Genomic DNA, 11,007 nt, shown 5'->3' with positions numbered 1-11,007 from the left:
GAGACCCAGTTCTCATTTCAGAGAAGATATGGTAAAGCTTGCTCAATGTCATATTGTCATATTGACAACAGAACTCAGGACTCAAGGTTGGATTATTATTTTTTTTTAAAGTTGGATCTTTTGCTTCAGTATTATTTTTTGTTATCTGCTGTTTCTTTCATAATTTGCTTAATTTTAAATTAAAGGCAACTTAAACATGCATCTCTGAACTCACTGTCCTTGTATTTAAAAAAAGATTGTCCTGCTTGGATCAAAGCTTGGAATTCTAACCCTAAATTTCCACATTCAGATGTGGAAGTGCTGAACCAAACTGGCCACTTACACATATGGAGAACATACTTGCTGACTTTGAAGAACTGGGAACACTTTGTTCCTCACTGCTGGAGGAAACTGGGATGAGGGGCGTGATCTTCTGGGTAACTGTGGGTAAGAAAGACAAGTCATACCACTTTGGGTCTAGACTTGGTGTTTGAAAGCTAAGGGAGACCGCAGGATGTTGTCCAAGGACTTTGCCAAGACTGGCTGGAAGATCTAAAGAAATACACAAATGGAAGATGAGGTGAGGGTAGGAGGGGGCACAAAGGGAGGAAATGGACTTTATTCTTTCTGTTCTTAGGGGTGTTTCTTACATCAGACCATTCTTCCATCTGTAAGGCAGTCTTACTCACACGATAGGACCCTGATTAAGCTGTACTCCTTTAACCAACTCTTCTCTGATCACTGCTGCACGTACCAGTAACTCTATCTAAGCACTCATTTCCAGAACTCTTTTTTCATTGTGCATGTCATATTATTACAGAATATTTTTTCTGGCATTCTATTTCTTTCATCCCTAAATTTTAGCATTAAGGAGTATATCAGCAAAAAAGAAGTGACATAGATTTGAAGGGCACACTGACATGGTTTGAAACCTTCTCTGAGGCCTCAGCTGTGCAGAACTCCAGGGACTAGTTAGACACTGTAGCAATTCTGCTGAACTCTCTCACTTCGGAGTAATCTCCAGGTTAGCTCAAGTCTACTATGTAGTGCAGTTGGAATAAGTATGAACTGAACACACCATTCATTTCCCATTGCTTCTGCAACAAATTGCCACAACTTGATAACTTAGAACAATGCATATTACCACACCTTTCTGGAAATCAAAAGTCTACAAGTTCAGCAAGTCTAGTATAGTCAGAAGCTTCTGAAGAAGAATCAATTTCCTTGTCTTTTCTTATTTCTAGTGGTTGCCTACATTCCTTGGTTCATGGCTCCATACCATTCCAACTTCTGTTTCCTTTGTAACATTTCTAAACGTAATCTTCAATAGTAACAGTTCTTTCTTATAAGGACTCTAGAGAGTAGGTGGACTCACCTAGATGTCCCTAGATAACATATTCCCAAAGATTCGGTCATTGGCATCTATGGAGGGGGTAGGCTTTTTTCTACCTACCGCATATATATCATCAGTGAATATTAAGTGTCCACATCTGTAAAATGGAGATACCACAATCTTCTCCACAGGGTTATTGAAGCGATTAAAACAAGTGATTGTATATACTTTTTTTTAGCACCTGTGCTGGCTAATAGGAGGTACTCATCACTGGTCAGTGTCCTCTTCTGAGGTGGTTGTTGTAGGCCAGAGATCAAGTATTATGATGTCTATTTCCTTTTCCTCCCTTTTTTTTTTTTTTTGGTTTTTGTCACTTGATTTCACCACTCCAGGCTGACATTTTTAGAGTGAGAGACAGAGAGGGAGCAATAAAAAGGGATGATATTGTGTCCTTTGGGATAAAGTGGATGGTATTGAAGATTATGTCCAGGGAAGCAAGTAAGGAGGTGAAGGACAACTACAGAATGTCTTCACTCATGCAGAATATAGACAGTTGAATATAAAATGTAAAAAGAGTCAACTTATTTTCAAGTCTGTGGAAGAACTAGAATGGTTGTCTGTGTGGGTGGGGGTGAAGACACAGACCTTTGGTGATGGGAGTGGTTGGAAAAAAGAAAGAGGGAGGGAAAGAGAAAGAGATCTAGAAAGGTAGTACATCACTGAAGTGTCCCCTAGTGCAGTAGAATCTGGACTCAAATCTGGGTCTCTGGTGGGGGTAGATAGCATAGTGGTTATGTAAAGAGACTTTCATGCCTGAGGCTTGGAAGTCCCAGGTTCAAGCTTTCATACCACCATAAGTCAGAGCAGAACAGTGCTCTGGTACAAAACAAAACAAAACAAAACAAAACAAAACAAAACAAACCACGTGGGTCTCATGCCTGACAAACCCGGCACCCTCCCGGGTGAACTATATTTGTCTTCTATTTAATTTTCTTTATTGTCTAGCTGGTTCTGCCTCTCAAGTTGGAAATCAATAAATGTAATAAATAATTACCTTGATCAATAACTGTGCCTTTCATATAGTAAGTGCTCTAAAGTGATTCATTGATTGTTATTTTGTTGGCAGTGGGAAAGGTGGGGAATATTTGACTAAATGCTATTATTTGTTGTTCCCCAATATAAATTTAAGTCCTCCTGCTTCACTTTTGCCTGATTACCTTAAACAGTAGGGGGAGAGAGGAATTGCTTCACTATTTAAAGGGAAACATCTAGCTGTAATGGATGTTCCTGGTTGGTCTGGAAACTTCTTGGCTTCCTGGGATGCAACTGACTGATCTCCCTGTAACTGAAATCTCTCTCAAAGGGCCTGTCCAGTTAGGTCACACAAAGCCTGCTTTATTATTTAGAGAGCACACAATACCCTTCACATGGGCACACAGAAGAAGGAGGGAAGGTTTTTTTTTTTTTTTTTTTAAACCAATTCCAGTCCCCTGGAGCTGCAAAGTGCCTTGGGGCAAAGCAGCCTGCAGAATAATTGGGAGGAGTCTGGCAGGAGGGGGAGATGGAGGGGAGTGAGAGTCAGCCGGTGTGCCTCTCTATATCCAGGGGTAGGTACCACAACACTTTTTAAGCATTCCCTTCTGGGATAGTCTGTATAAGACAGACAATGAAATAATATGTGAGAGCCAAGTCAGGAAGATTATAGCCCCTGCCCTAGAAATCATACTGAGAAACACCTGCCTGTCTTTGGCTCCAAGACTGAGGAGACAGATTCTGGTGATTCTGCAGAAGTGGGTCAGGGAGGAGTTGCTATCTGTTTAGAGAATGCTTTAGGCCCCTAAGTATTGTAGGTTCATGTGTTCTCAAGATAATGAGGTGGGAAACTGCCTCACCCCCCCCCCCCCCCCCCGCTATCAAACCGAAGTTGGATAATGTATTTAGAAAATGGGGCAAGAGAGGACGCAGAGACCAGATCCCAAGTCAGTGGGGAAGGGTGGGCCTCTGGGTGAGTTGCCCTGGCCCTCAGAGCTGGACTGAGGCTGCGGGGAGCACTTCTGGTACCTTGCCAGAATCATTTTCCTGGTCACATCTGGGTGAGCCAAAGTCAAAGGAGGTCAGGTAAACATACCTGAACCTAGGCTCACACATGGCAGCTGAACTTATCAAAAGGCCTCTGGGGAACAGGGACAAGGATGGCATTATTTGTAGCATATGTGACCAGAGTATAGAATATGTAGTCCCGGGAGTCGGGCTGTAGCGCAGCGGGTTAAGCGCAGGTGGCGCAAAGCACAAGGACCGGCATAAGGATCCTGGTTCGAACTCTGGCTCCCCACCTGCAGGGGAGTCGCTTCACAGGCGGTGAAGCAGGTCTGCAGGTGTCTATCTTTCTCTCCTCCTCTCTGTCTTCCCCTCCTCTCTCCATTTCTCTCTGTCTTATCCAACAACGACAACAACAATAATAACTACAACAATAAAACAAGGGCAACAAAAGGGAATAAATAAATAAAATAAATATTAAAAAAAAAAAAGAATATGTAGTTCCAGGAGATGGCATGGACAGTCACTGAATTGTCTCCTTCTGGACAGAGCAAACAGTGGGGTGTGGGGGGTCTGAGATGGCATATTTTAGAGGACAGAACCAATCCTAGCAGTAATACCTTGGAGTCGAGCCAAAGGCCCAGGGCAAGCAGCCCAGATTCAGTCTCAGGTTACAGAGGTTGTACTAGGCTGGAAGAGAAGAGTGAGTCAGCTGACACTGAGTGTCAGCTGAGTAAGGCTTGACACTGAGTCTGGAGGGCAGGGCCCAAAGAAGACTCCTCCTAGGCATCCTTGTGAGTACACACTCTTAGATCTGTCTCTAAGGGGCTCCTTAGAGCACCCTTATTTAGTGCATCCAAATCTTAGGGCTTAGGGTCAGAGGTCAGGAATCGAGGCTCAGAAATGTCTTGGGTAGATTGTCACTTCTGAAAAATTGAGATGCACAATCCTTAAGACGGACTGTGGCTGAGCTGGGAGGAGACTGGGTGGCTACGCATATGCTACTCTGTATGAAGGCCTGAGTTCAAGCCCCCCAGTCTCTACTTACAGGGAGGAAGCTGCAGGAGTAGGGGGGCGGGGCTACAAGTGCCTTTCCTCTCTGTCTTTCCCCACTTTTCCTTTCTCTGTCTCTCACCTTCTATCCAAGATAAACAAAAAAAAAAAAGTAAAAAAAAAAAAACAAACCAAAAAACTCCATAAATAAACAGAGGGGCTGGGTGGAGTGCACCAGGTTAGTGTACAGAGAACAAAGTGCGAAGACTGCTGGGGGGAAGTTTCACAAGTGGTGAAGTGGGTCTGCAGATGTCTGTCTTTCTCTCTTCCTCTGTCTCCCTTTCCCCTCTCATTTTTTTCTCTGTCCTATCTAATAAAATGGAAAATAATGGTCACCAGGAACAGTGGACTCATAGTGTAGGCACCAAATCCCAGTGATAACACTGGAGGAAAAAAGAAAAAAGAAGGAAGTGGGGTGGGGGATGAGGAAACAAATAAAATAAAGACCACAGGAAATAGTGGAGCAAGGCAAACACTGAGCCCCAGCATTAACCCTGGTGGCAAGGGAAAAAAGAGGATCTTGGGAAGTACAGTTGGCTAAGAAAGGGATCATACTTAGTGTCTCCTTTTTGCCACAAAATTGAGAGTGGTCACAGAGTCTGGTCTTGTCTAGTAATTTCTTGTCATCTAGCCTTCTCTCCCCTCACGAAGGTGTGTATGCTCCAGGCAGGGAGATTTCTCTACTTTTCTTGGGGGGCGGCGGAAGGACAGAATTCTTTTTTTTTTTTTTTTGCCTCCAGGGTTATTGCTGGGCTCAGTGCCTGCACCATGAATCCACTGCTCTTGGAGGCCATTTTCCCCCCTTTTGTTGCTCTTGTTGTTATAGCCTTGTTGTGGTTATTATTGTTATCGTTGATGTTGTTCGTTGTTGGATAGGACAGAGAGAAATGGAGAGAGGAGGAGAAGACAGAGAGGGGGAGAGAAAGACAAACACCTGCAGACCTGCTTTACCACCTGTGAAGCGACTCCCCTGCAGGTGGGGAGCCAGGGGCTCGAACCAGGATCTTTACACAGGTCCTAGCACTTTGTGCCACGAGCGATTAACCTGTGCTACCACCTGACCCCCAACAGAATTCTACTATCAGAAGCCCCAGTAGGTTGTCAGTATTGACTAAAATACTGAACACACAGTCAGGTTTGAATTTCAGAGAAACAATTTCATGGGATGTACTTGCACTGAAAATTATTTCATATTTTATGGAAACTCTTGATTTATTGGGGTATCCTGCATTTTATTTGACCGTTGTATTTACAGAGGTCCATGTAGAGCAACTATCCTAAGATAAGACCAGGTGACAGGCCAAAGCAGATTAAGCAGATGTCTCCATCTTTCTAAAATAAATAAATAAATAAATAAATAAATAAATAAATAAATAAATATCTCCATTTAAAAATACCAGTCAACAGAACAAGTATAGCTATCAGGTGAAATACCATTTACCAGGAGGCATGGCTATGGAGTAGGCGATTTTCAGATCATGTTCCTGGTAAACTAGAAAGAAAAAAACCCTAAAAATTACCTGAAAACTTAACAGGATATAACCAGGATCTCTCCACAAACTCATTAAGCCACAGTCACCAAGTTTTGGATGCTATGATTTTGTCCTGAACTCCCTGGGCAGACGACCTCACCACTGAGGTGAGCTCACCTCTCCAGAGCTCTAGCTCACTAGGGAAAGATAGAAAGAGGCTGGAGGTATGGATCTACCTGTCAACACCTATATCCAGTGGAGAAGCAGTTACAAACACCAGACCTTCCACCTTCTGCACCCACAAAAAATTTATGGCCCATATCCCCAGAGGGGTAAGTGTTAGGGGAAGATGTCCAGAGGGCTCTGAACTCCAATTCCATCAGAACCTGGAGAGAGAAGAGAAAAAAATAAGGAGGTGGAGGAAAGAAGAAGACACTCAGGGAGTCAGGCTATAGTATAGCGGGTTAAGTGCAGGTGGCTCAAAGTGCAAGGGCCTGCGTAAGGATCCCAGTTTGAGCCCTGGCTCCCCACCTGCAGGAGCGTCACTTCACAAGCGATGAAGCAGGTCTGCAGGTGTCTTTCTCTTCCCCTCTCTGTCTTCCCCTCCTCACTCCATTTCTCTCTGTCCTATCCAACAACAACAACATCAATAACAACAATTATAAAAAAACAAAGGCAACAAAAGGGAATAAGTAAATAAAATAAAAATAAAATATATTAAAAAAAGAAGACACTCAGAAGTAGTAGGTGTGACTTAGAATGGAAGAGGATATAGGACCAGGACCATAGGGGGAAAAAGGGCAAATATATATAAATATAGGTAGATAGTTATAGAAATAATATCTGTGATCTTGGGAGAACTAATGCAGTTTCCAGTGCAGGAAGTAGGGACACAAATCTGGTGTGGGGGGGAAGTATCCCTGTTATCTTATAATTTTTAAATCACTCATAAAATAAAAGGAATACCATCTGTCACCAGGAATTCTTTCAATTTAACTTGCAAGACATTCATTAAAGAGCCACTCGTCAAATGACCTCAAACATTTGTTAAACAACAGACAAAAATCCCAGTCTCATGGCTTTTCAAAAGCATGCTGATTTCTCTCTTTTTCTTTGCCTCTGAACTCTCTATGGAGAAACCCACTGAGGGAGAAAGCAATAATTGCTCTCACTGGGCCAGAAATTCCAGTCTGAAATGACCCACGGGTAGTAGGCAGCCTTGACAATCTGTCAGTTTTGGGGTAGTGTTCCTCATCAATCATTCAGTCCTGCTAAATTGCAGAAACTCCTTTTCTTCACACCAGACTTTATTTGCTAAGATGCCTTTGAAGCCCAGTTTCTGAAAAGTGTCCACTGGGTACTGGGGCCACCCAGTTCTCCACCTGGTCGTGGAGAAACCAAAGGCTTTAGGTATTCCTGCTCTTCCAACTAAGTTGCAACTTCCAGGTCCTCTCCAAATTCTTCATGTTTTCTGCTTTGATCTCATTTGGGCTGTAGCCAGCTTGATCTTCTTTTGGCTCCTTGAATGTTTATTCCCCTTAAAAGGGTGCCCGGGAACTAGGCAAATATCTCGCTTGGATAGTTGGCTGCTTCACCATGTGTATGACCCAGGTTTGAACCTGGTCCCCACCACACTGAAGGAAGCTTTAGTGCTGTGGTTTCGTTTCTTCTCTGCCTCTTGGTCTTACTCTATCTAAACAAGACAACCTGGAGCAGCAAAGCCTTGGAGAGACACCTCCCTCCCACTTCATATAAAAGGGGGTCTAACAGCCTTTCCTTCCTCCCTTCTTCCTTTCCTCCCTTCCTCCCTTTCTCCTTCCCTCCCTTCCTTCCTCCCTCCCTCCCTTCCTTTCTTCCTCCACCTTCTTTTAGAGACAAAAAGGCAGAAAGGCAGAGACAGAGAGGAAAAGGAAAAGAGAGAGACCACAGCACCAACACTTCCCTCAAAGCAGTGGGGGCGGGGCTTGAACCTGAGTAGCATTTACAATGCAAGTGAGTGAACTGTTTCACCCCCCCAACTCCAGATGTTTCTAGAGTTGTTCCTCCTAGACAGATCCCTTCCTGGTTTCCCAGTATGATTTCTCTCCCTTTAACATCACTGATTAAAAAAGGAAAAACCCTTTGTAGCATCAAGCATTCCTGTTATTTTCCAGTTAACTTATTTCTAAATTTATTCATAGTATCTCCTTCCAAAGGTAGGGTGCCCCTGTTTTAGAATTGCCTTAGGTACATAACTGGTGCTATAGTTAAGAATATATAGATATTGGTGGAACCGTGTCCTTCTGCATACACAATTTTTTTTTTTGCTCCCGGTCATTTTTCAGATAGATGATAGATAGATAGATAGATAGATAGATAGGTACCATAGTGCTGGTTGCCATAATACTTCCATGTGGTGTCAGGCTTGATCCAGCCTTACTTGCATGGCAATGGAAGGCATTCTACCCAGTAAGCTCTCTCTCTGTCTTGCTTCACATATAGTTAAGAGAAAGGAGACCCATTCCAGCAGGGCAGAGGAGAATGGAAAGCTTCCTCCCAGTTTCTTCCCCCTGTCTGGGCCCCCTGACTTCTATCATACGCACAGCACTAGACAAAGAATCAGCAGGGCAGTGCTCCGATTGTTTTATATCCACAGATCGCAAAACAACTGAGACTGGTCCTTGCTCTACAGAGACAAAAACAAAGAAGTATTTTATTCAAGAAGAATGTGTGTAATAACAGTAATCTGAAAATAATGATATCTATGAGGTCCTTGGCAAAACCACCCAGGAAAAGGAAAACAATAGATGTAAAAGCTTCAGTGAGTCATAACACCACCTTTCAGCACTGGGCTGCCCTGGAATCAAGATTCAGATAAACTGGTTTCATCAGCTCTGGACCCAGCTGTACATGTCCCTTTTTATTCCAAGCGCCAACTGCACATTCTCCAGATAATGGCAAGGTATTGGCTCTCCTTCAAAACACTCAACTGTGCAGGAGGAATGAAACGGGTTCCAGGTTCCGTGTCAGCTTCTTAAGGTCTGAACACAAAAATAGCTCCCTTTCTGGGCCTGCCCAGGGGGTCACCTCTTCCTGCTGGCCATCTCCAGGGGATTGCTTTCTGAGTGATTTACTCAAGGTGGCCTGTGGCTTATCTGCAACCCAGCGGCGTAAAAGCTGAGTTAAATGAGCTCGTCACCCAATTTGGTCCCCTATGCCTACACTGAACTTCTCTGTTCCAGTCTCTTGGAAACAGAGTTGGCAGTCAGCTGAGGTAAAGAACAAACACCTCATCACAGACCCCTGCAAGCGTCAACCCAGCTTTGACCTAGCACGTTATGATTGGGCCCTCCTCAATCGCTATCGAACAGGCCATGGCCGGTGCGCCGCTATGTTCCATTGCTGGGGAGCCAGAGACGACCCGAACTGCCCCTGCGGCTACAGACTATGACCCACACAGTCAACGACTGCCACCTCTCCAGATTCAAAGGAGGTCTCGAAACTTTACATCAGGCTCAACCTGACGCTGTTGACTGGCTATGGAAGAAGGGCAAACGCTAGAAGAAGAAGAAATGAGCTGGATCGTGGTGCATCCTGGGAGATCGTACACATGACTATGCATAAGGACCTGTGTTCAAACCCATGGTCTCCACCTGCAGGGGAAAAACTTCCCAAGCAGTGACGCATTCCTGCAAGTGTCTCTTTCCTTCTCTATCCCTTTTCCCCTCTCAGTTTCTCTTTGTCTAAATTAAGATATGATTTTAAAGATATATATATATATATATTATTTATTGGATAGAGACAGAAATTAAGAGGAAAGGGGGAGATAGAGAGGAAGAGAGAAGCACCTTCAGTCCTGCCTCACCACTTGTGAAGCTCCCCCGTGAAGGCGGGGGCCAGGGGCTTGAACCCCAATCCTTGTGCTAATATTACAACATATGTGTTCAACTGGGTGTGCCACCAACTGGCCTTTATCTTGATTTAATATTTTTTTTAAATTACCTTTATTATTTATTGGATGGAGGCAGCCAGAAACTGAGAGTGAATAGAGTGATAGGGGGAGAGACAGAGAGACACCTGCAGGCCTTTTTCACTACTCGCAAAGCTTTCCCCCTGCAGGTGGGGACCGGGGCCTAGAACCCAGGTCCTTGCACATAACATGTGCACTCAACCAGGTGCACCACCACCCAGCCCTATTTTGATTTTTTTAAAAAGCTTACTCAATACAGATTTCTGGGATTCTCCAAAGATCTTGTAATTCTAATCGGCCATGTTGGGCCTAGGAATCTGCTTCTGTAATGACCACACCTTGAGCACCACAGGTGCCCTAGGCTTGACCAGCTTGTCCAGCCATGCAGGCAGCCCTTGTCTTGCTGCCTGCACTGCCGCATGGTTTTCTGTATTTCTATGTAATCTGACATTTCTGTCGTATCCCCTTTAATGCCTATGTTACAATAGGTATTAAAAAAACACATTTATTGAGTGAGGAATGTGAAATAATTCCCCCTTGCTTAGAGCTTATTCAGAGAACAATATCATACTCACCCTAGAAAATTAGATCAGGAATTTTCCATTTTGATGTTTTCAGATAAATGCTTTTCTCTCCCTCTCTCCCTCCCACATGTAGTATGTGTGTGTTCTTTTTTCTGAAGTGATATTTTGGGTCAAAGCCCTCTCCTCATTAGAAAATGAAGTACAGGGAGTCGGGAGGTAGCTCACCGGGTTAAGTGCATGTGGTGCAAAGCAAGGACCGGCATAAGGATCCCAGTTCGAGCCCCCGGCTCCCTATCTGCAGGGGAGTCCCTTCACAGGTGGTGAAGCAGGTCTGCAGGTGTCTGTCTTTCTCTCCCCCCACTCCTGTCTTCCCTTCCTCTCTCCATTTCTCTCTGTCCTATCTGACAATGACGACATCAACTACAACAACAATAATAACTAAAACAACAAGGGCAACAAAAAGGAAAAATAAATACAAATAAATACAAAAAAATTTAAAAATTTAAAAAAAGAAAAGGAAGTACAGTATATTCCTGAATAAATTGTCTAGCCCCACCCCCCAAGGTGAAGGCTGTCACTTTTTTTCCCTGGAGCCCTGGTCTGGAAAGACTGTTGGAACTATCAGGGCATCCAGGAGGTCCTTGGGGAATAGGCATTCAT

At 43.9% G+C, this 11,007-nt stretch overlaps 1 long non-coding RNA gene across 1 annotated transcript in view; it reads left to right on the top strand.

Annotated features, from left to right (window-relative positions):
• The first annotated feature begins 470 nt into the window (after window positions 1-470).
• Window positions 471-11,007, top strand: part of LOC132538693 (uncharacterized) — a 111,726-nt gene continuing 101,189 nt past the window's right edge. Inside the window, exon 1 of the long non-coding RNA XR_009550047.1 lies at window positions 471-559. This is a non-coding gene — a long non-coding RNA (uncharacterized LOC132538693). The remainder of the gene's footprint in view (window positions 560-11,007) is intronic.

This window comes from Erinaceus europaeus, chromosome 5, assembly GCF_950295315.1.
Source record: "Erinaceus europaeus chromosome 5, mEriEur2.1, whole genome shotgun sequence".
In the NCBI taxonomy this organism is placed as follows: Eukaryota; Metazoa; Chordata; class Mammalia; order Eulipotyphla; family Erinaceidae; genus Erinaceus; species Erinaceus europaeus.
The sequence above is the reverse complement of the archived record's forward strand: the minus strand, read 5'-3'. Positions and strand labels throughout refer to the sequence as shown.